The sequence below is a fragment of the Ursus maritimus genome, unplaced genomic scaffold (genome assembly GCF_017311325.1).
Source record: "Ursus maritimus isolate PB19 unplaced genomic scaffold, ASM1731132v1 scaffold_12, whole genome shotgun sequence".
Taxonomy (NCBI): Eukaryota; Metazoa; Chordata; class Mammalia; order Carnivora; family Ursidae; genus Ursus; species Ursus maritimus.
Window position 1 is genome coordinate 35085137 of NW_024423564.1, and position 26214 is coordinate 35111350.

At 33.7% G+C, this 26214-nt stretch overlaps 1 protein-coding gene across 1 annotated transcript in view; it reads right to left on the reverse strand.

Annotated features, from left to right (window-relative positions):
* PRKACB (protein kinase cAMP-activated catalytic subunit beta) overlaps nt 1-26214 on the reverse strand; it is a 123052-nt gene that overhangs the window by 66191 nt on the left and 30647 nt on the right. The window lies entirely within an intron of this gene.

Consider the following 26214-nt stretch of genomic DNA (forward strand, 5'->3'; position numbering starts at 1 on the left):
TGATGACTTTGAGTACTTGCCTTTTGACACTAATTAAAGGATGAGAAATCTATGTGCTTTTCTCCTTGGGAGAGAGGATCTACCTAAAAAATATCTTAGTCCAGATTTCCTGCCAACTGATTGACAAATAGAATAGGAACAATAATAATAAATAGAATAAATTGGAACAATAATATAACCAATTTAGGACAACACACACACACAAAATTGACTTATGAATTTTGCCAAGTAATAGCTCCTTTGTGTACATTTTGTTTTGTGTAATAAAAAAAAAATCAATATAACCAAAGAGGGAACAGTATCTATAATACTAAGATTTTAAAATTTGTAGCTTTCTGTGTGTGTGTGTGTATAAGAATAATTTCTTATTAACATCTGACAGTGCTTTACACAAAACAGACACTGAACAAGTGTCTGCAATCTTTAATAAACCTCTACAGAGCATGGAAGGACTATATAAGGACAGAAGTGGATGAAATTCCTTAATTCTCTGTCTTGCTGTCTTGGGAGAAATTCTATCATCCTTGAGGCTCACTCCAACTATCACATCTTCACTGAATTTTCCCACATATTTCCTGGAAAATAAATTGCTCTCTCCTTTCTCCACTGATTTAAACTTTTGTGTTAAAACTTGCTGTTTATAAATTTATGTCTCAAAATACATTACTTGAATTCATAAATGTAATTCATGTATTACATACTCAAAAAATATGTTGAAGAAAGCATTCATTTTTAACAAATTACAGGTTTAAATAAAATCATCAAATACTTGAAAATGTTTTAATTTTATTTATGCAATGTCATTGAACTCTTTTTCTCTATATTCAGTTACTAAATTTTGTTCATTCTTTGGGTTTCATTTTTATAACGTGCAAATGTGGAGTTCTAAAATAACTTGTTTTCCCTGCTTCCAGTCATTTCTTTCAATCACTCATCTCTGACACATTAACCTTCCCAAAATATTACACTCATGGTATTCCCTTGCCAAATGCATGAACTAATCCTAACATTTCAGCCCCACCATATTCATTTTTAACATGTTTAGCCAGGCATATTCAATGTTGCTCACGCTTAGTACAGATATTCCAGATTCCTAACTAGAACACTAAGATTAATTTATTTAAAACAATGCATAAGACTTAGCAGCAAAGTAAGTAGAAGAAGGAGGAGGAGGAGGAAGTAAGCCTCACTAGGTGAGTGAAAACCCTACATTTGAAACCTGGACTTTTTTTTTTTTTTTTCCAATAAAACTGTTTCCATTTGTTACAAAGTCCTTATAGAAAGTAGAATCTTTAGTCTGCAGAGCAATGTTTCTATATATGGTAATGTGACCAGGAAGTTGTTGCTATGGAAGTACTTAGGCAATTTGATTTTTATTAAAAAGAAGAACTCTACTGGCATCTACTGCTAGAAGGAAACAACTACAGCTTTTACTAAAACTGAATTCCTTCCTTCATAATTGAAATTAACCTTAAGAAGTATATTGCTTGTTATTCATCCTGAGGGTATTTACAGAACTTTAATTTGTACTAAGATGTCTAGCCCTGTACTCCAAATTTGGTGTAATAGCATATTTTATACTCTATTAATAATTTAATTAAATAATGTATGATAATAAAACCAGAGTAATCAACTTTGAAATTATGAAGTCCTTATTATTCATTCTGCATTAATTTTTGAGATTATAACAATTTGTAGACTTGAATCTCCTGTGATTACCATAAGATACCACAAAACACGGTTTTTTTTCCTTATATTTAGTAATAGTAGTGAAAGCTTACATTTACCAATTACAACATTCAAATGGGAGTTTCCATTGGCTCATCAGGTCTTTACAAATGAAGTAGGCAGGACAGGTGTTATTATCTCTACTTTAAGATGAGAAAATAAACTTAAAAACATTAAGTGACTTGCCCAAAGTCTTCTGGCTCCTAGATCAAAGCTCCTTTGTACTGCACAACAGTGATTAACAAGGGAAGTAAAGATTTTTTCAATGCAGTATTTTTCGAGTAAGGATGGGGAAGTGGGGGTTGCCTAGGTGGCTCCGTCAGTTCGGTTAAGCATCTGTCTTTGGCTCAGGTCATGATCTCAGGGTCCTGGGATTGAGCCCCACATCGGGTTCCCTGCTCCGAGGGGAGCCTGCTTCTCCCTCTCCCTCTGCCAGCCGCTCCCCCTGCTTGTGCTCTCTCTGTCTCAAATGAATAAATGAAATCTAAAAAAAAAAAAAAAAAAAAAAAAAAAAAAAGGATGGGGAAGTGGGAATAAAAGAACAGTAGGAGGGGGAATAAAAGAACAATAAGTTCTTGGATATACTGTTCAGAGTCTAAGAATCTGAATGTTTCCATTCAGATGGTCGGTCACCTTATGGCCATGTGACTTCATTGTCTACCTTTAGGTCCACAATCATGCCAAGGCCAAGAATAACTATGTACTTTAGAGTTTCAAGGTTAAAGAAAAGAAAAACATGGAAGCATATTTGATACATAAATGATGTATTTGTTCCAAGTAGAGGGCAAATAATATGACCATGACCCCTACTATTCAAATAAAGGTTTTAGGGTAATGGTTTTACTTTTTACAAAATGTTTTAAATGGATTCATATCTTTTATAAATGGATTCAACCTTTTAAGACTTGCTTCTTTCATTTAGTACAGCATTTACAATTGAGGCTCATCCATGTTGTATCAATAGTTTACTCATTTTTTACTGCTGAATAGTATTCCATTGCATGGATTTACCATAATTTATATAACCATTCACAATTGAATTGCCTTTGCACCTTTGTCAAAAATCAGTTAACAATATTTGTCTGGGTCTATTCTAGACTCTATCCTGTCCCACTGATTTGTATGTACCAGTTCTTTCATCAATACTGTACTGTGTTGGTTACTATAGCTTTCTATTAAGTCTTAAATCTGATAGTGTAAATGTTCCAATATTTTTTTCTTTCTTGTTTTGAGTATAAGAGTTCTTTAACCTTTCCATATATATTTTAAGATTGTCCATGTCTACAAAAATAACCTTGCTGGGACTTTATTGTGTTTATTGAGAGAAAGGACATTTCAATATATTGAGTCTTTCAATCCATGATCATAGTGTATCTCTTCATTTACTTGGGTCTTTGATTTTTTTTCATCAGTGTTTTATAGTCTTGAGCATAAAGATCCTGCAAGGATTTTGTTAAGAGTTATACCTACATATTATTTTTTTTAAATTGGAGTTATTGTAAATGGTACTTTAAAAAATGTTTACAATTGTTTATTGCTAGTATACAGAAATATGACTTATTTTTATATTTTAACCTTGTATATTGCAACCTTGCTAAGCACACTTATTCGTTTTAGGAGTCTTTTTTTTTTTTTTGTAGATTTATTAGGATTTTCTATGTAGGCAACCATGTTATCTTTGAACAGATATAGTTTGTTTTATTTCTAGGACTTTTAGTAATAATGTTGAACAAGAGTATCAAGATAGACATCCTTGCCCTATTCCCAATCTTAGAAAGAAAGCATGTAGTTTTTCATCATTTATTATGATGTCAGCTGTGGACATTTTTTGTCATTGCCCCTTATGGAGATAAGGAATTTCCTTTGTACTCCTAGGTAACTGGGTATTTTTTTTATCTTAGAGGGATGTTGAATTTTACCTAATGCTTTTTCACCATCTATTGGTATGATCATATGGTTTTACTTCTTTAGTCTGCTAATATAATAGATTACAGTTATTGATTAATTTTCAAATACTGAACCAGTCTTGAATCCCCAGGATAACCACCTCTTGGTCTTGGTGTACTATTCTTTTTATATATTGCTGGATTCACTTTACTAATACTTTTTGAGAACTTTGTGTATGTTTACAAGAAATATTCTTTTCTTCTTCTTTTTTTTTAAGATTTTATTTATTTATTTGACAGAGAGGCAGCAAGAGAGGGAACACAAGCAGGGGGAGTGGGAGAGGGAACACAAGCAGGGGGAGTGGGAGAGCTGAGCAGGGAGCCCAACGCAGGGCTCGATCCCAGAATGCAGGGATCACACCCTGAGCCGAAGGCAGACGCTTAACAACTGAGCCACCCAGGCACCCCAGAAATAATATTTTCAAATTTTCTTTTCATTATGATTTTTGAATGATTTTGACAACAGGTTAAGGATGATCTCATAAAGTATGTTGAGAGGTGTTCTGTTTTCTATTTTCTGGAAGAGACTGCAGAAAAGTGCTATATATTTGGTAGAATTTGTCAGGAAAACTATCTGGACCAGGAGTTCTTTTTTGAAAGGTTACAAATACCAACTAAATTTCTTCAACAATACGGTACTATTCAGTTGTCTATTTCATCTCCAGTGAATACTGGTAGTTTGTTTTTCACAAAATGGTCTATTTCAACTAAGTTGTCAAATCAGTGTGAATAGAGTTATTTCTAATCTCACCTTATTACCCTTTTAATTTCTGTGGCATCTGTAGTTACATCCCCTCTTTTGTTTCTGATAGTGGTAATTTGCCTACTTTCCTTTTTTTGGTAAATTTGGCTAAAGGACTCTATGTATTTTTTCAAACAACCACCTCTTGTTTTCATTGATTTTCTCTATCTTTCTGTTTTCAATTTTACTGATTCCTGCTATTTTTTCTTTCCTTCTACTTTTTGGGGGTTTATTTTGCTCTTTTTCTAATTTCATAAGGTAAAAACTTAGATAATTATATTAAGACTTTTCTTCTTCTCTAATATATGAACTCAACTCTATAAATTTCCCTCTGAACAATGATTTAAGTGTAACTCACAAATTTTAACATATTGAATTTTCATTCTCATTCAATTAAAAATATTTTCTAATTTCTCTTAAGACTTTATCTTTGATGAAGATTATTTAGAAGTGTGTCATTTAAATTTCCAAGTATCTGAGAATTTTCCCTGATATCTTTGTTATTGATTTCTTTTTTTTTTATGATTTTATTTATTTCTTTATTTTAGAGAGAGCAAGTGCACAAGTGGGGGCAGGGGCACAGGGGAGGGAGAGGGAGAGAATCCCAAGCAGACTCTTTGCTGAGAGCAGAGCCAGATGGAGGCTGTATCTCATGACCCAGAGATCATGACCTGAGCTGAAACCAAGAGTCAGAGGCTTAACTGACTGAGCCACCCAGGTACCCCTCCGTTATTGATTTCTAATTAATTCCATTATGGTCAGAGAACTTGATTTTTAATTCTTTTAAACTTTTTAAGTGTTGTCTTATAACTGAGAATATGGTCTTTGGTGGTGAATGTTCCATGGACATTTGAAGAGTGTCTTCTATAGTTTTTAAGTATATCATAAATATCAGTTAAGTCAATTTGATTTTGTTGTTCTAATCTTCTATATTCTTTCAAATTTTTGGTTTAATTGTTCTATAGAGTACTGTGAGATTACAGAAGCCTTCAACTTTGTAGATTTTTCTGTTTCTCTCTTTTCAGTTATATTTATTTAGCTTCATGTGTTTTGAAGCTCTGTTTTTACATACCTATATATTTAGGATTGTTTTGTCTCCTTACCAAATGAACACTTTCAGCACATATGTCCCCTTTTAATCCTGGCTAATTTTCTTGAAGTAGACTTTGTATAATATTAATACAGCCAACACAAATTTTGCTGAATAGTGTTTGTATGGTATATCTTTCCCCCTATTCTTTTGCTTTTAAACACTATATCAGTATATTTAAAGTTGGCTTCTTGTTACAACACGTAGCTGAGACTTGCTTAAATCATTTACATTTGCTGTAATTACTGATATAATTGGCTTTAGGTCTATTGTTTTGTTATTTCTTTTCTGTTTGTTCCCTATTTGTTAAAAAAGCTTTCATGAATATAACTGACATACAAAACTGCAAATATTTAAAGTGTGGAATTTGATGCTTTTACATATAAATACAACTATGAAACCATAACCAGAATCAAGATAATGAATTTTTCTCATGCCTCTTCATAATCTTTCCATCTTTCCATTCTAAATCCCCAGCAACTTGATACTTCTTGACAAAATAGATAATTTGCATTTTAAGACCTACATAAAATGGAACTTTTTGGTAAAATAAACTTTTAATTTTAGAACCGTTTGAAATTTACAGAAAAATTGCAAAGATACTATAGGGTTGCCATATCCCAACACCACTTCAACAATTAATCTCACATTAGTATGGTAAATTTGTACAATTAATGAGCCAATGTTGATACATTATTGTTAACCAAATTCCATAGTTTATGCAGATTTCCTTAGCTTTAATCTAATGTCCTTTTCCTCTTCCAGGATCCCATCCAGGATACTACATTACATTTAGTAGAGTGTTCCTCAGTTTGGGTATTGTATTTTTGGGTTTTGTTTGTTTGTTCGTTTGCTTGTTTTTCATGATTAGCTGGGGTAATGGGCTACTCCCCAGTAGAAGAGAGTAAAGAGAAGTAAAGTGTCATTTATATCACATCATATCAAAGATATATACTATCAACATGACTTATCACTGTGGATGCTGTCCTTCATCACCTGGTGTAGGTAGTATTTTTCAAGTGCCTCCACTGTAGTTACTCCCTTCCCCCTCATTCCATACTGTACTTGTTGGAATGAAGTCACTATACCCAGTGCACACTTAAAGAATGGGGAGTTATACTCTAATTCCTTGAAGACAGAGTGGAATTCCTCTGCCTGGGCAATGTGTCTCTTCTCCCTGATTTATTCATTCAATCATTTATTTACATTCAGTATGGACTCATGAATATTTAGTTTATATTTTGAGCTATAATTCAATACTATGTTATTTATTTTTTTGCTCAGATTATTCAAGCTTTGGCCATTGAAAACTCTTTCAATTGCCTCCTATGTCCTTTTGATACACAATCATATGTTTGCATGTGCACACATGCATATATGTTTGAACACTTACTTTTTAACACTACAAAATGGCCCATGCTCATTTTGTATACTTCCTGCCCCAATCCTAGAATTAACCATTTCTCCAAAAAGCCCTAGTTTCTTTTACTGGAGAACGGTATTAGAAACCAAGATCTGGGAACTAGGTGAGCTTGTTGCTCCTGGAGTGTTGTTGCCTGTAGGTCTTCTCAGCTGATGGACCAAAGAAATATATGTGTATACAAATGGGCATATACCCATATCTGTAACTATTTCTACATGTAATTATCTGGTCTATAATGAGGTAAAGATGAGTTCCTCCTAGTATCTCCAACTCTAATTCATTACTGCCTGATTCATTTTACTCCCTCTCCTTGCTTACTTGAAAACTCCCACTCCAACAGTGAGAAACCTGGCTTCCACCATCCATCATTCATTTACTTACTTGTTCAATTTCAGTATACACATGTGGCAATATCAGAATTGTTAACCTGGTACATTTAATAACTTTATCCCCACGGGAAACAGCTTTATCAACTAGAGTACACTACGATGCAGTTTCTTTTGCCTCTACTCTTGCAGATTTCACTTATTTCCAAATTTACTTAGGTCAGCACCTTTTGCCTCATCTTCAGTAAGGTAGTTTCATAAGTTTATAATACAGTTAGATTGTTTTGTCACAGTCTGAATTTCATTCTGGGATCCCCCAACTTTCTAAATGATGTTTTTAAAAATTACATATATTTAAAAAATTACATACGTTAAGATTTACTTTGTACTGAGGCACTATGGGTTTGGACAAATGCATAATGTCATGTAACCACAATTACATTATCATATAGAATAGTTTATCACCTTTGTAAATATCCTGTGCTTCCCCAATCCTTGGTACCGACTGAACTTTCCCCATTGTTAGAGTTTTGCCTTTTCCATGGTGTCAAAATTGGGAGTCATACCCCATGAAGACTTTTCAGACTGCTTCTACCACTTAGCATTATGCATTTAAAATTCATGCATGTCTTTCTGTGGCTTTATGGCTTATTTCTTTTATCACTGAGTAATAAACTATCATATGGATATATCAGTCTGTTTATTGATTCACCTATTGAAGGACCATGGTTGCTTCCAGTTTTTGGCAATTATGAATAGAAGCTGTAAATTTTCATGTGCAGGTTTTTGTGTGGACATAGTTTTAAAATCAGTGTAGTAAATTAAATTCCTAGCAGTGTGACTGCTGGAATGTATGGTAAGACGATGTTTAGCTTTGCAAGAAATTGCCAAAATGTCTTCCAATGGGCTGTACCATTTTTTATTACCACCACCAATGACGAGAGTTCCTGCTGTTCTGCATCCTTATTAGAAATTGGCAGTTTTCTGTATGTCTTTACTTTAGTCATTCTAAAAGATGTATAGTAGTATGTTATTGTTATTTTCATTTGCAATTCCCTAGTGACAATGGTGTTGAGCAGCTTCTCATATGCTTATTTACCATCATTATCTTTAGTGAGATGTCTGTTCAGATCTTTTGCCCACTATTTAATTGGATTTTTTTTTCTTTTTTTAGAGAGAGATAGTGTGAGCAGCAGGGAGGAAGGGCAGAGGGAGAGAGAGAATGTTAAGCAGGCTCCATGCCCAGCGTGGAGCTTGATGTGGGGCTTGACCTCACAAACCTGAGATCATGATCTGAGCTGAAATCAAGAGTCAGATGCTTAACCAACTGAACCACCCAGGCACTCCTGTTTGTTATCTTGTAATTGAGTTTTACCTGGTAGAATTCACTAGTGAATTCATCTGATCCTGATGCTTTTTCAGAAACTATTTCTTAATTATTAACTTTCAAATTATTGATTCAGTTTTAATAGATACAGATCTATTCAGATTACCTATTTCTCCTTGTGTCAGTTTTGATAATCTATGTCCTTCAAGAAACTGGCCCATTTTATCAGAGCCATCAATTTGTGGGCCTAGAATTTTTCATAGTATTCTTTTATTCCCTTTTAATCCCATAGGGGCTATAGTGATTATCAAGCTTTCATTTCTGATATTGGTAATTTGGGCTCTTCATCTTTTTTTTTTAAATCAGGCTCACTAGCTATTTATCAATTTTATTGATTATTGATTTTTCCCTGTAACAAACTTTTAAAAACACTTTTTTCTCATTGTTTTCCTGTATTCAATTTCTGCTCTGTATTATTTCTTTCTTCAGCTTGCATTGGGCTTAAATTTTTTTTTCCCTACTTTCCTAAGGTAGAAACTCATGTTACTGATTTTAGATGTTTCTTCTTTTCCTGTATTTAAGGTTTCCTGTATTTAAGGTTATAAGCTGCCTGCTAAGCACTGCTTTTGCTAAATCCCCACAATTGTGATAAATTGTATTTTCATTATCATTTAAATTATTTTAAAATTTCTTGAGACTTCATCTTTAACCCGTGTGTTATTTAAAAGTACATTCTTTAATTAATTTCTATATTTGGGATTTTTCCAGCTTAATTTCTGTTATCAGTTTCTAGTTTAATTCCACTGTGATCTGAGAATATACTTTGCATAGTACTTTGTACTATTTTTTTTCAAACATGGTAAGGTGAGGTTTATGGCCCAGAATGTGATCTATCTTGGCAAATGCTCCATACAAGCTGGAGAAGAATGTATATTCTGATGTGGTTGAATGGAATATTCTATAAATGTTAATTAGATCAAGTTGACTGATAGTGTTGTTCAATCATCTACATACTTACTGATTTTCTGCTTAAGAGGGGTGTTAAAGTCTCCAACTACAGTGTTTTTTTCTATATCTCCTTTCAATTCTATCAGTTTTCGCCTCATGTATTTTGACACTCTTGTTAAGTGCAATATTTAGGATTGTTAAGAATTCTTGCAGAATTGACCACCAAATCATTATGTAATGTCCCTTTTTATCCCTTATAATTTTCCTTGTTCTGAAATCTACTTTGTCTGAAATTAATATAGTTACTCCAGCTTCCTTTTAGTTAGTGATAGTGTGGTTTATCTTTCTCCATCTCTTTATTTTTTATCTAGTTTTTTATATTTAAGTTGGGTTTCTTACAGATAACACATAGCTGCACCTTTTTAAATATAAGGATCTTATTTTTTTATCCACTCTGACAAAATCTGTCTCTTAATTAGTGTATTTAAACCATTCACATTTAAAGTGACTATTATCATAATTATATTAATATCTACCATATTTGTAACTGTTTTCTACCCATTGCACATGTTTTCCCCCTACTTTTCTGTCTCTTCTGATTTTAATGAACATTTTATATTATTATATTTAATCTACTCTGTTAACATATCAATTATTCTTCTTTTCAGAAAAATTTTAGTGGTTGTTCCAGTGTTTGCAGTATATATTTTTAAAACTAAGCTCTACACCCAATGTGGAGCTTGAACTTACAACCCTGAGATCAAGAGTTACATGTTCTACTAACTGAGCCAGCCAGGTGCCCTGCAATATACATTTTTAACTAATCGCAGCCCACCCTTAAATAGCAGTATACTGGTTCACTTGTAGTGGGGATACTTTATAACAGTATTCCCAATCCTTTCTCCTATTCCTTATAGACACTGCTGTCCTTCATCTCATTTATCCATATTCCATAACCACCCAGTACCTTGTTACTATTACTTTAAATAGTTATATTTTAGATCCATGAATAAAAAATATTTTATCTTTCTTTTTCTTATATCATGCTTTTCCTTTCTTTATGTACATCCAAATTTCTAACCTATATAATTTTTCTTCTCCCCGAAGAACTTCTTTTATCTTTTCTTATGGGACAAATCTGCTGACAATACATACCCTTAGTTTTTGTTTCTTTGAAGGAGACTTTCTCTTTCACTTTTAAGAATAATTTCGATGGATACAGAATTATAGGTTAGTGGCTTTTTTTCTTTCAACTCTTAAATATTTTACTCCATACTCTTCTTATTTACTGGGTGATGAGAAGGCTGTCATAATTCCTCTAATTGGAATTATTTACGGCTTGTTTCAAGATTTTCATAGCTTTTGGTTTTCTGCAGTTTGAATATGATGTGCCTAGATGTAGTTATTTTGATATTTATTTTGCTTGGTATTTTCTAAGCTTCCTGGGCCTGTGTTTTGGTGTCTGTCATTAATTTTGTAACATTCCCTGCCATTATTACTTCAAATATTTCTTCTGTTCTTTCCCCTTCTTCTGGTATTCCAATTATGCATATATTACACTTTAAAAAACTGTCCCATAGTTATTGATGTTCAGTTCTGGGTTTTTTCTCTCAATTCTTTTTTCTCTTTGCATTTCAGTTTAGGCAATTCCTATTGATCTATCTTCAACCTCACTGATTCTTTCCTCAGCTGTGTCCATTCTGTTGATGAGCTCATCAAAGGCATTTATTTGTTAGTGTTTTTTATTTCTAGCACTTGCTACTGATACTTCCTTAGAGTTTCTCTCTGCTTACAATACTCAAGTTTTCTTGCATATTGTCTACTATTTCCATTAGAGTTCTTAACATATTAATCAGTTATTTTAAATTCCCTATCTGATAATTCCATCATTTCAGTCTGTTTCTGGTGCTTTGTCTTTCACACTGTTTTTTCTTGACTTTAGGCAAGTCTTCTAACTTTTTTTTGAAAGTTCACCATTTGGCATAGGGAAATAGGAACAGAGGTAAATAATCATTTACTATGTGGATCTGTTAATCTGGCCAGGAGGTGTGCTGTGTCTGATGTTTGTTATAGGTGTCAGAAGCTTCCAGTTCCTGCATTATCTTTGTTTTGTGTCCCATATTGATTCTGGGCTTCCCTCAGTACTTCTCTTTCAGAGTCCATGCCTCTTTCAGCTGTATTTCACTGTTATTATACTGGATTCCTGTTATATATCTGTATATTTGCATAGCTGGTTTTGGTATGGGGGTATGGTGTGGGGAAGGAAAAGCATTCTATAATTTTAGAATTAAATCTCAATTTCTTATTTGGCCTGTTTCTCTGGGCTGTGTCCTTCACAGGTGTTTCTCCATGATACAGCTTTTCTCCCTCTTGAGAGAGGAAGCCTAGAGGGGGCTGGAATAGGAGGGATGGCCTCCCCAAACTAGATAGGGCTCTGGCGATATCTTTTCCCCCAGAAAGTAGACCATTACTGAAGAATGCTTTGGGCATATTTCACAATGATTACCTTTCCTGCCTCCTACAAGATTATTACCAATAACAAAGATGGTGCTATCATTAATACAGAATTAACTGCTTCACACTTGGCAAAATGATATATTTTCAAATATATAAATAAATTTTCATAATCATACTCCATATTTTTCATCCTTACACTCTCCTTAATGCCTAACTTATCATATAGTAAAAAATCTCAAAGTATAACAACCTAAAAAGTTTATAACTTTGCTTATTAAGGAATAAGATAAATTGATATAAGATACAAAGATAGTATTATTCCACATCAAAAAAGAAATAGAAGTTTATTCGACGTCAAGGGAATATTAGTCTTAAAATATGAAAGGTATCAGTTCTCTGTGTCCCATACTGTATGTCAAAACACGTTGTATAAAGTTGTGTTTTTTTAGCAGATGGTGTACCTATACTATAGAAATAATTTTAATGAAAAATACATTAGATTTTGAAGAGTCCTAGGCAAAACCATTCTTTTTTCTTCCTTTTTTTTTTGTATAATGAAAAATTTTGCAAATCAGTTTCTTTAAATAAACAATTCTCATTGAACATATATTCATCTTTAATATAATTTTATGATATAATAATAGGAAATAATAAATTTAATTCAAAGCATAAAATGTATTCACTGCAGTATTATCAAAACAAAACTGTAAATCCCCAAACAGGAAAATGGTTAATATAGATAATTGAATGTATTATTATAGTAACTTTTCCAAAGTCAGAGTCCAATAAGGAATAAGAACTAAATTTGCTGTGTGCAGCTATCAATTATAAGAAAAACAAAAAGAAAAAAACTCACAAAATTCTCATTTATATTGTAGTCAGTGACAAAAACTGGTTCAGTAATGAATCAAGAATAAACAGTTATGGCAAATAATTAATTGTTCTGAACCCACACTGTTTACCTAATTAAATGCAACTATTAGTAATACTAACAGGTAAATTAACTTCATTCTTTCCTGGAAAGACTGAGTTTTTAAAATACTGACACAGTTGAGTATACCTCCTGAGGAGTTCTACAGTACAACATTTTTGTTATCAGTTTTTATTTTTCCAACAAATAAAGGGTTTAGAATTCCTGACACAATGTCTTACAGGTATTTTTAAGGGACATAGGGAAATTATCATGCTTACTAATGGTATGTTTAAATCCATTAAATGCAACTGTTTTTCATATTTTATTTGATGAATCACTATTTTCTTTGGTTTTCCTCCCTTATTTATCTTCATCTGATGTGCAAAAGTACACATTTTATAATGTATCTTGGATAATAAACACAGTGAATTTTTTTTCCATTTCCCTACATTCACTCAACTAGGACACATTGCTCATGTCTTGAATCAGTAAAATTCTACTAGTGAATATTTTATTCCTTGGAAAAATGGCAGATATTTCCAAAAATGAATTAGTTTTATTAACTTCTCAGAAAATATTTTTGATATTGGTGTAACGCACTCATGTAGTTAGCTTAGGTAAGTTACATTCCAGAGAACTTAAGAACATATTCCAATGGACCTGGATTTTTTTTTACCTAATCCACAAAGAAACAGAGAATATATAATCACAAATTTGTACTGAGTATCCATAATGTCCAAGTGTTGAATTATAGAGAATATAAAATAATTATTTAAGAGTAACTACCCACGAAATTTAAAAGTCAAATAAAAGCTAGTAATATTTCCTATAGGTAATAACTGAAGATTTATATGACATATAACTAAATATACAGCCATAGAATGGAGGCAAAATTTTCTATATACTTAATCTGTTATGGCTTGAGATAATAATTTTTTAACAAAGTAACCTTACTGATATATTAACCCAAACGAACTTGTCAAAGAACTTACATATTAAGGAACTCTAGCCACTTGTTCTATATGGAAGACACCACAGCAAATACAAAAACAAAGACTGACCATTTAGAATTTTAACATCCCTGACTATTAGTATTTTCTATTTAAGGGACTTTAAAAACGCTAAAGGGACTTTAAAGCACCAAAAGACCATAAAGAATAGAAAGGGGAGTTCAGTGTATACTAGGTACTGAGGAAAATGGAATGGAATATGTAAAACTTGAGAAGGGTCTTGGAGGAAAAGCAGAATTTATATAGACCAGAAAAAGTGAAAAGAGCAATTTAAGAAGATCAATCTATATAAATGAAGGCTATAGGTAAGAATAAATATGACATGCTCTACCCTCCCGTCACTCCCCTTTTCAGATTAAGAAATGTGAAGAAGGAAATAAGAGAAGATATGATAGAGTGTAACTTGCAGGGAGATGATTATTTTATGTAGGGTGATCAAAGATGTCTGAGGAACATTGCTTTACTTTGAGTTGTGAAGACCTGAAGTATAAAGAAAAGGAGAAAATCAAAGGCTAATGGAAAAAGACTAATCCAGGAAGAAGAAAGAGTCAATGGAAGACCCTGACAGAAGAATGGACAGAAACAACAGGACTACTAGGCAGAGAATGGATTGAGAAATGGTCTGTGTAAGATGAGAGTAAGAGTGGAAGCAGGGAAAATAACTGAGACTACTGCAAAGTCCAGGCAAGAGATGGTTGCCGCTTACACTGAGATTGTGGTGAGAGAGACAGAGAAATGGACAGATTTCATTTATATATTTTGGAGAAACAGGGAAATCTGCTGACAGATTGAAACTGGAGAATGAATAAATGAAAGTCATCAAAAATAATACCAATGTTTTTTGCTGGAGCATCTGGGTAAATAGTGATGCCAATTACTAAGATGGGGGAAGAGTGAAGAATAGGTTAGAAGCATGTTGTAATAAAGAAAGGTTTTGTCGGACATATTAGACATCAAACTGGAAACTTCAAAAAGAGCTGGATTGGAGTCTGGAACACATTACTGCATTATAAATTTTATTTTACAATTATCTTACCAAGTGTTTTATATTTCTGGTTATCCAAGGGAAAAAAGAATGGTTTGTATTTACTTAAAATATTAAATAAATCTCCCTCTCGGTGGTGACTGTGAAACTGTGATATACATACCAGAGATTTGGAGAAAAGGCACTCTTTTCTCTAAACTCCCAATGTCTTAGTTCTGACTCTCATATTTGTCATATTACTAAAACACAATTCTATGTCATTCCAAAGAAAAATAAACCCAAGTGACTTCCCATGGCCTACAAAAATCTAAACCCTTAGCACAGTAATCAAGGACATTTGCCAACCTCAAGCAGGCTTCCGTTTAGCTCCATTTTACCAATTTATATCTCAAACAATAATAATGCTAACTTAACTGCCATTTCTTGAATACAGCATGCCCTTTCTTAACTCTATTGCCTTTGCACATACAATCTTAACTTTGGTTCAAAACCATACTTGAAAGTGAAACAAGGGATCCTGTAAATATGTTATAATGCATGCCTAAAGAGACTTTGCAGATGTAATTAAGGTTACTAATTAATGACCTTCAAATAGATTCTTATGGATTACCTAGGTGGGACTGATCTAATCATATTAGCTCTTAAAAGCAGAGCCTTTCTCTAGTTGAAGCAGAAGAGAGCCATGGCAAGGAGCTGTCAGGTTCTAAGCATGAAAAGGATTCAACACACCATTACTGGCTCTGAGATATTAGAGTCCATGTGCAAAAACCAGAGAAAGGCCTCTAGGAGCTGTGGACGGCCCCCAAATGACAGCCATCAGGGAAACAGAGACCTCAGTCGTGTAACCACAAGGAAATGAATTCTGCCCAAAATACTAATGACCCTAAAAGTAGATTCTTCCCCAGAAACTCCAGATAAGAGCCTAACAGAACCATGACCTAAAAAGTTGTGGGATAATAAATGGGCATTGTTTTAAACCACTATATTTATGGTAATTTGTTATGGCAGCAAGAGAAAACTGATACAAGACTTAAATGTAATAAGATGATGGGGGTGGGGAAAGTGGCATTTTATTTCCAGAATGCTAAATATATGAAATTGAAAATATCTGGCTTCTACTCATTGTTGATGCAGGCACTCTCTCCATCTCTCTACCCCTTATAGTCCTTTATGTTGATGAGAATCTTCCATTGACTCACTACTGACTCACTAGCCAAGATAATGGCCAGGTAAATCTCCATGGAGGGACTTTCTAAATCCTTGATACAGAAGTGAAGAAGATAAAACTTATCCCTTCAACTTCCACTACCACTGCATGAATGTATTTATCACTCCTTTCACTCAAATGAGAGTCCTCATCAGTATAGATAAGGGCAAACTCAGGCCTCTGGACTGTCCGTGTGATAGGTCTGTCTCCACAGAATGAGGAAGTGAATGTAGGGGGCTACAGGCTCAGATAACAACATTGCAAATGTCCACCCAGAAAAACACAGTTTACTTTTACCCAGAATTACCATAATGGAAACCATATCTTCCCTACTAAAATACAAACACTTGAAAATCTCATTCTTTAGGTGATGTGTGACAAAGAATTCTGGATATGAAAGAAAGTATAATATTACTAATACAAAATGTGGGGATGTGCAGATGAACCAGTAGTCAAAGTATTAAGCATAAAAATTCCATTTAGGTAGAATGAGTTTCTCCTGGCAAATTCCTACTTGTTACCCAAAGTTTATTTCAATGTTATTGCCTCAGTTCTAACTCCTAAAATACATTAACACCCACATTATTGTACTGACCACAGTGTACAATAATTACATGCTTAGACTTTTAACTCTTCTTGTGAGCTTCTACCTCTAGAATCTAAAACAATGGTGACCACATAGTAAGCATTCAAGAAATGTTTTTGAACTGATTCATTTTTAAGAGATACCATAGCTCTTTAGCTCTTTGATGAAATAATTTTAGGTTTCTCAAGTCAAATATAAGTCATACAAAGATAGGCCCCAGTATACCACATATATTTCTACACTACTTTAGAGGACTATGTGTTTCCACTATCTTCAACTTCTCTATTCAAATTTAACATTGGATATAAAACTGTAAGAAAATGTAAAACATTGTCCAGGATATTTTGGAGTCTACTTACTTAAAAAATATATAAGAATATGAAATATATTCTGAATGTTGTAAGACTGATGATAATGCTTACTTATTACATGTCAGACACTGTTGCAAGCATTTGCATTAAGTAACTAATGTATATACTTCTTACAACAACATACCTTTAAGATGAATAATTATCCCATTTTCCAGAGGTACAGAGAGGTAAAGCATGTTGTAAAAGGTCACAAAATTGCAATAACCTATAATTCCTTCTACTTAAAAAGTATATCATACTTATTTCAAATATATTTTCAAGTTTTAAACCTTTACCAAAATCTTTTTTGAATAAATGAAAAAACACTAAAGAGTCATAAAACCAAGGAAGTTCTAAGATTTCATTAACATGCATGTGGTTTCTCCTTTTATTTGGAGCTCTGGTAAGTGATTATGGAACCTAACACTAGTTTCTAAGAACTTAGCAGTGATTTCAGTAACCTCCATTTCTATATCACTCTCCAAATAATTTTCTTATTGTGACTGTGATAAATATCTAACAAACTTGATATGTCTTTATTTCAAGTAATAGCTATTAATATTGAGGAAAAGCCAAAAGTAGTTATAACTACATACTGTTAAAGGTAAACAACCCCTCACATCATAATGTGGTATCACATACCAATAAACTTGGACACAGTTTAGAACTAAGAAATAAATGTGAGCCTAGGGCACTAGAACTATGTTACAGCTTAAACTGACCCCATTTGAAATCTCCCAGGCCCCAAAATATTGATATGGTGCCAACGATGGCAGGAACAGTTGGATGCGTCTTAGTTCATACCACTAGAAGATATGAAGTCAGCCAGAAGGTGGCAGAATGGGGCCATTTAGGTTTCACATACAAATCCAGAGAAATCTTTTACTTTCATCACCTAAGGTTTTAGCAGTATACAAAAAGCAACTCACAATTTTCGACCCTAACACAAAAATTTTATGTACTAGAGATATAAAAGAGCATCATTTCATGTATACAAATAAACTATAAAATTCCCATATAAACCACATTAGAAACTAATCCCCCATTTACCTTCTCTGATAAATCTTCCCTATTTACCAAACTCAGTGAAAAAATGAAGTCCTTCAAAGTCTGCTACAATATTCCAATATCACATTTGATTTCACTAATAATTTAATGAAAATTTACTCGTAAATGTATTACGTAATATAATTTCTTAAATTCATTCATAGTTAATATGGCAAAGCCAAATCTCTTGTAAAATCTCATATAACTTTAAAGAAACAGTTGTTCCTATATTGAGTTTTTCAAGTGGGGTTTAGAAACTATGGCTTAAGGGGCACCTGGGTGGCTCAGTCGGTTCAGTAACTGGATTTCAGCTCAGGTCATGATCTCAGCGTCCAGACCTGCATTAGCCTCCCCTGCTCGACGGGGAGTCTGCTTGAGGATTTTCTCTTTCCTTCTCCCTCTGCCTCTCCACCTACTCATGCTATCTCTAAAATAAGTAAATAAATCTTAAAAAAAAAAAAACCCTATCACTTAATATATGGCAGATTAACCATATTATTCTTCATATTACATTTGAATGTTCACTATGGGATCTGTTTATTTTTTTATTCCTGGTACCTATTGAAGAGCCTAGAATACATAAGCCCTCAAAAACTTTTGCTCAGTTCAGTACAGGATTTCCAGGTGAAAATTGAGGGCCAAAAGCAATTCAGTAGATACCTAAGACACCAATTGGTATTAAAATGGTTCTCCTTAGTTTTCCATCAAGTGACCAGCCTCTCCAAACTGAACACAAAGGAAGAGGTACTAATTACTCTCAAACAGGGACAAAGCCACCCATTCAAACTAAGAGATCATAAAACCAGATCTGCCAACATTAACCAATTTACAACAGAGGCAGAAGTAGAAGAGTCACGGAAAGAACTGTTGTGTACTGAGTTATAAGTTAGGCAACACCATGTAGCAGAGGTGGTGTTTCACCCTCACCTCAAATCAAATAAGGGGCTTCTGGGGAACCACTCAGAGATGTGACCTATCTTCTATCCTCTAAGTCCACAGGAGTTAGGGACGGTTTCAGGGGACTTACCAAATTTACCGAATGTAGATACTATGGTAAATGAACCTAGTTAGGCCCAGGGGCAGAGTAAAATAGCACAGAGAGGGAGCTTCCCTTGCAATGGCCGGAAAAATGTGTTTATGTCTTGGGGACCCGAGGGAAAGGCGTGTAGACAAGGGAGTCATAAGTGGCCAGCCAGAAGAGAGGCATTCCCTCATAAAGAGAACTGAAATCCAAGATCCATGACAGATTACCTGCCAAGCTAAAGATACTTGGATTATAGGAACCCTCAGGTGCAGGGGAAAATTCTAAATCCCTGGGACAGATTCTAGCATTGTGTTCCCAAGAATATATGCTTTTGTAATTGCAAAAAGTGCGATATTTTAAACTGCAATTGGTTAAAACTCCTGTCTCCTTTCATTCCAACTTTACCTCTTCATACTTTCCATTATGTCAGGTGTTAAGGAAGTGGTTGCAGGCAGTTTAGAGAATTTGTTAAGGGGAAATTGATGTAGGTATATGCCATTTTAGCTGCAACTGGGGAAAAGTTTGGGGATTTTTCAATGAAGAAGAAATTATAGACCCATGACTTGAACATACATGAAGAGAGTACCTCCTTTTTCATCTTTAAATTTATGTATTAAAGGACCAAGATAATATTTAGATAGAAACATAATGGAATATGAAACAGATGAAAAAGAGCCACAAAATCAATAAAAATTATTTTTATTTAGAAAAGTGACACAACAAAAATTTTCTAGGTCACACAAAAACACTAAGTTGTTGTTTTTTTTTTTAATATTTTATTTATTTATTTATTTGACAGAGAGAGAGACAGCCAACGAGAGAGGGAACACAAGCAGGGGGAGTGGGAGAGGAAGAAGCAGGCTCCTAGCGGAGGAGCCCGATGTGGGGCTCGATCCCAGAACACTGGGATCACGCCCTGAGCCGAAGGCAGACGCTTAACGACTGTGCCACCCCGGCGCCCCCAAAACACCAAGTTATTAAAAAGAAAATGAATAGGCTACTTTGTTTCATAATTAAATTAATGAAGAGAAATATGAACATGTTAGAAAAAGGTTTTTAAATTTCTTGCTGTTAATGTCTTATCAGATAAAGGGCTAGTATCCAAAATCTATAAAGAACTTATCAAACTCAACACCCAAAGAATAATCCAATCAAGAAATGGGCAGAAGACAGGAACAGACATTTCTCCAAAGACATCCAAATGGCCAACAGATACATACAAAATGCTCAACATCACTTGGCATCAGGGAAATACAAATCAAAACCACAATGAGATACCACCTTACACTAGTCAGAATGGCTAAAATTAACAAGTTAGGGCACAACAGATGTTGGCAAGGTTATGGAGAAAGGGGAACCCTCTTATACAGTTGCTGGGAATGCAAGCTGGTGCAGTCACTCTGGAAAACAGTATGGAGGTTCCTCAAGAAGTTGAAAACAGAGCTACTCTACAACCCAGCAGTTGCACTACTGGGTATTTAGCCAAAAGATACAAATATAGTGATCCGAAGGGGCACCTACATCCCATTGTTTACAGCAGCAATGTCCACAATAGCCAAATTATGGAAATAGCCCAGATGTCCATTGACAGATGAATGGATAAAGAAGATATGGTATATTTACAAAATGAAATACTACTCAGCCATCAAAACAATGAAATCTTGCCATCTGCAATGACGTGGATGGAACTAGAGGGTATTATGCTAAGCAAAATAAGTCAATCAGAAAAAGACGATTATCATATGATCTCACTTGTGTGTGCAATTTAAGAAACAAAACAGAGGATCATAGAGGAAAAGAGGAAAAAATAAAACAAGACGAAATTGGAGAGGGAGGCAAACCATAAGAGACTCTTAATCATAGGAAACAAACTGAGGGTTGCTAGAGGGGAGGGGAGTGGGAGAATAGGGTAACTGGGTGATGGGCATTAAGGAGGGCACATGATATAATGAGCACTGGGTATTATATAGACTGATGAATCACTGACCATTACCTCTGAAACCAATAATATATGTTAATAAACTGAATTTAAATTTAAAAAAAATCTTGCTGTTTAACACAAAATATGAACACTGACAGAAATACATAAAACTCATAATAGCCAGTACAATGAGGCTGTTGAAGACAAACTGATTAATATTAATTCAAAAATTACTTAAGATTAATTATTGTCAGGAAAACCTGAAATGTTCTGAAATCTTATATATGAAGGAAATCTGTCATAGTGGTGTTTCTTCAACCACAAAAAACAGAGAAGTGAGAACCAGAGGATAGAGGTAGAAGTGGCAGACCTCACTATTTCATCGAATCTAAGACTATCCAGTTGTTAAGAATCATTATTATTTTATTTACCACTAAGAAAGAAAAAAGAAAAAAAGTGCAGAAATTAAACTATGAGGAGATAATGCTTTATTAGTTACAATTTTTGTTTTTCTTTAGAACTACTTTAAACCTATTTTGTCATAACTTTCTATCTTACATCATTTGTGCACATATAAAATGAAAAAACATATAAACCAAAAAACTGATAAAGGAATTCCTAAAACTCCTTCACATGTATATTCGAACTGTAGAATCATTTTTTGACTCACAGTCATTATTGTGTGTTTTTATACAATTACTGTCTTTTATGACATCAAAAATATTGTTCATGCAATATTTCTTGAAGTGCTCTACTACCACCTCCTAGATTTTCTTCCAATACATCTATTCTGATGTTGTGCATGCACAGACAATGACAAATATGTCACCAGTACTGCCTGACAGATAGTAACTACAGGATACCATCAAGTGTAGGAAGCATCCTAAATTTCAGAGACATTAATGTACAAGAAAAATATGTATCCTAGAATTAATGAAATATAGTATCACATTTAATTATTCATTTGAAGAATGTTTGCTTCCTGTCCCTGTGACTTTGGATGATTTAGAAATCTTAGTACCCATGAAAGGGATACTTCTACTAAGAAGACATAACATTGAACCCCTAGAACTAGAAGCTAAGAGTGCCACCTGGGTATTCTGGTCTCCTTATTGCACTACAATAACAAGCAAAAAGGGGAGTTATTATTTTCGTTTGGATGATTAATCCTGGTTATCACTGACACATAGGTTCTTGCTACAAAATGCAGGCAGAGAAGAATAGGACTAGATCCTAGCAGATCTTGTGGGGTGTCTTCTTGTAATTTCCATATTGAGTGATGAAAAACACATGAGTTACCTCAGCATTCCATTATAGGAAACACTATCAAGTTCTCAGTAACTCAAGAATGATGATCTAAACCACTCTCCTAAAATAGAACCCCTTCTAACTCATATACTGGCAGATAGAACATAGGATGAACAGTGGAGAGGTTATGTATGTAATAACAACTTCCAGACAAAACAAGGACTGTAGCAGGTACCCATAAATACTAATTTGCTCTGCTATGTGTGTGCATATGAATGTGACTGTATATATAAACACATCAATTTCCTTCTGCCCTTCCCCCAATAATTTCATATAAGGTGTGATAGTAGTGATTAACTTTATAATTTAGGTCCGAGACAGCAGAAAATCACTGTGATATTAATGGCTGAAATGAGTATAATCCACAGGTTGATACAAGAGCTGATAGCATTTTGAGTCTCTCCCTTTGTAGACGTTTGTGTTTTCATTTATATGAAGGATAGCAATATTAAATTAGGTGTAGTATATTGTGGTTGCCATTGTTGTATAGAAACATCAGTAAAGGGTGCACATAGGTGATAAGCAGCCAAAGGAGTGAACTGTGTTGGATGTTGCAAATTGGCTCATTCAACATCCTTTCCATTCTATAATAGTAGGAGAGACTGGAAAGCTATAAAATATATTTCCTGGACTTCCTAAAGTTTGGACGCAAATAAAGCTCTCTTCATTAAATGCACTTCAGTGATACTTGGAAGGTAAAAATGGGAGGGTAAAGTTTCTGATGGCAAGCACAGATCACGGAAATAACGTTTCCTGGAGTCAGTATTTCAGCGGCTTCCAGCTCCAGGTTCTGACCATTTAAAAAAAAAAAATGTATCAATACTGTAAGACATAAAAAGAGAGACAGATAAATCTAATAACATCATTTAAGGTCGTGGATACCACAATTCCTAAAGCCAGTTTCATCACTTGAACTTTCAAATTACTTTAGAAAATTGATTCTCTTTGCATTTCAATCAGTTTCAATTGGGTTTCTACTTCTTGCAACTGAACGAAACTCATTTAATATATACTCTGAAAACAAGTATGTTTTGGATTATTCCACTTTTTGTAAAAAGCAACTATTTTCTATAAGTAAATGAATTTTAAGAGCTGCTAGGTAGTGACAGAAGTGAGTTCCCACTTCCCTCAGTTGAAGAAATGAATAATGTAAGTGGTTTGAAAAATATCAAATTTTATAAGCAAGATTAACTGTTTAATAAGAAATAGAGGATCGTAAGTGTGGACATGTGGCTATACAATGCTCAAAATACTATAATCTGGACAGTTCACTAATAATATTATGGCCCCTGCCAATAAAATAGCACCAACACTAAGTCCCCTCTGTTTCTAGGCAGAATCCTAGGTTTTCCTGTTGTAGTCACTGATGCTCTGTTCCAAAGGTCAGTGACCTTAATGGTAAGCTGTTGTTCCGGTATTGTTGCTGTCAGGTCTGCTTTGGGCTCACAGGGTTATCACTGCGATTTTTCAAACTTTTTTTTTTTTCACTTTTACTTTTTTTTTTTTTTAAAAAAAACCTTTATATTACGTAACCAAAAAGAAAGATGGCTCTTTTATATTTGTTCTTAGATTTTGGTTTCGTTTCTCATTCTTATTCCCACCACCCAGAAATATTATGATTGATAATTTGGAATATTTGCATCAAGTCCATTTTTCTGTTTATACTTAAAAAAAATTAAGCCATTTTTAATTTTGAATAAATTTGAATTACATACAATACTAAAGGCCCTGATTTCTATCCTCATCCTGACTTCTCTGCTTGGCTCCCTAGAGGCAACCACTATTCTAAATTTGTGTATAGCCCTCAAATCTCTTTTTTGTACTTTACATTCACATAGTTCCACAGAAAACATACATACTACTATTTTTTTAAAAAATATACCAGAATGGTATCATGTTTTACATATCTTTTTGAAAGTTACTTTTTTCAAATACACCATATTTTACTTAGCTGTTTCTCTCTTGATAGGCCTTTAGGTTATTTCTCTTTCCATTATTACAAAGAATGTGATAATGAGCATCTGTATCTCTCCCATCCTCCCTCCACCATCTCTCTTTTTATCTCTGTGTGTGTGTGTCTTCCATTTTGTTTATTTCTCCTAAAAGTCATGATATATCTGGTCATAATTTCTTCCAGCTACCCTTCATACAAGAATTGATCTACCATCTCAGGCTATAATTTTATGAAATCCCCAGCTATTAATCATTTTGAACAGTTTTACTAAGATATAATTTACATACCATGAAATTAAGCTGTTTTCAGTGTACAATTCAGTAGGATTTTTAAGGTAAATTTATAGTTATGCAATTACCACTACTTCATCACTTTAGAACATTTCTCATCACCCCCCAAAAAACCTCATGCCCGTTTGCAGTCATTCTCCATTCCCACCACTAGCCTTGGGCAACCACTAATTTACTTTCTGCTTCTACAGATTTTGTCTTTTTCTTGGAAATGAAATTATACAATATGTGGTCTTTTGTGTCTCATTTCTTCCATTTGGCATAATGTTTTTGAGGTTAACCCATGTTGTCACATGTATCAATACTTTGTTACTTTTTATTGCTTAATAGTATTTCAGTGTATAGATATACCACCTTCTCTTCCACCAGTTTAGTTGTTTCTACTTCATGGTTATTATGAATAATATTGCTACGAACATTCATGGACAAGTTGTTATGTGAACATAGGCTTTTATTTCTCCTGAATAGATTTCTAGGAGTAAAATTGCTGGTGTGGTAATTTGTTGCTTAACATTTTAAGAAACTGCCAAACTGTTTCCAAAGTGACTGCACCATTTTACATTTCCACCAATGATGTATGAGGGTTCCAATTTCTTCACAACCTTGCCAATTTTTCTCTTTTCCTTTTTTTTTTTTTAATTTTAAATAACTGGTTTTGTACATATGTGTTTCTGTTCAGGAGATATCAAAAAAGGGAAATTCCTGAGTCTAGTTTATACCCATTTTCAGTTTTAATAAATATAACCAAATCATCCCAGGAGTGGCTATTCCAATTTATACTCAACATGCTTGCATGCATGTGACTTGTTCATCTTTGCTAAATCTGGCAAAAGAAAAAAGACATCTAATTTTAAATCACATTTTAAATCACATTTGACTGATTACTTGTGAGGTAAAATATCTTTCATATGTCAATTGATCATCTGAATTTCATCTTCAGTAATTTACCTATTCATATACTTTCCTTTCCTTTTTCATTTATTATCTTTTTGTTGACATAAAATATTTTCATTCTAGATATTAATCCTATTAGTTTTATGCATTGAAAATATTTCCTGCCAATCTCTTTTCTTAAGGAGTATGAAACACTGTCTTTCAGAGTTCTACACAAAAATATTTCTCTGAACTATTATTTACAGTCTTAAGCTCCTTGATTCCTGTGCCAAAGAGCTTAACTATGCATCCTAAGAATACTTCTCATTGGTTTACTGGGAGCCTTATGAAACATGCATACAAAGAAGATCCCAAGTTGCCTTGCCTGGGTGGACATTAATTAATTCACTAATGTGAATTAGGTTCCCTTTTAGAACATATAGTAGGTTGTTAGTTGTAAAAAACAAAACAATCAAAAACATATTAATTTAAGCAGAAAAAGAACTTATTCAATGGGTACATTATAGAATGGTTAGGAAGACTACAAAACTAGGTAAAGACATGAACCAAAGGAAGCAAGACACAGTTGAGAAGCAATCTGTTGTGAAATGAACAGTCATCTCCAATGCTGATGGCGATGACACCAATGAATAGTCATTGTTACCCCACTATATTCTCAATTCTACAAAATAATCTGTTTGATCTTGTGTCTTTGAGTCAAGTCCACAAGACTCACTTTCAATACTAGTTTTTTATTAA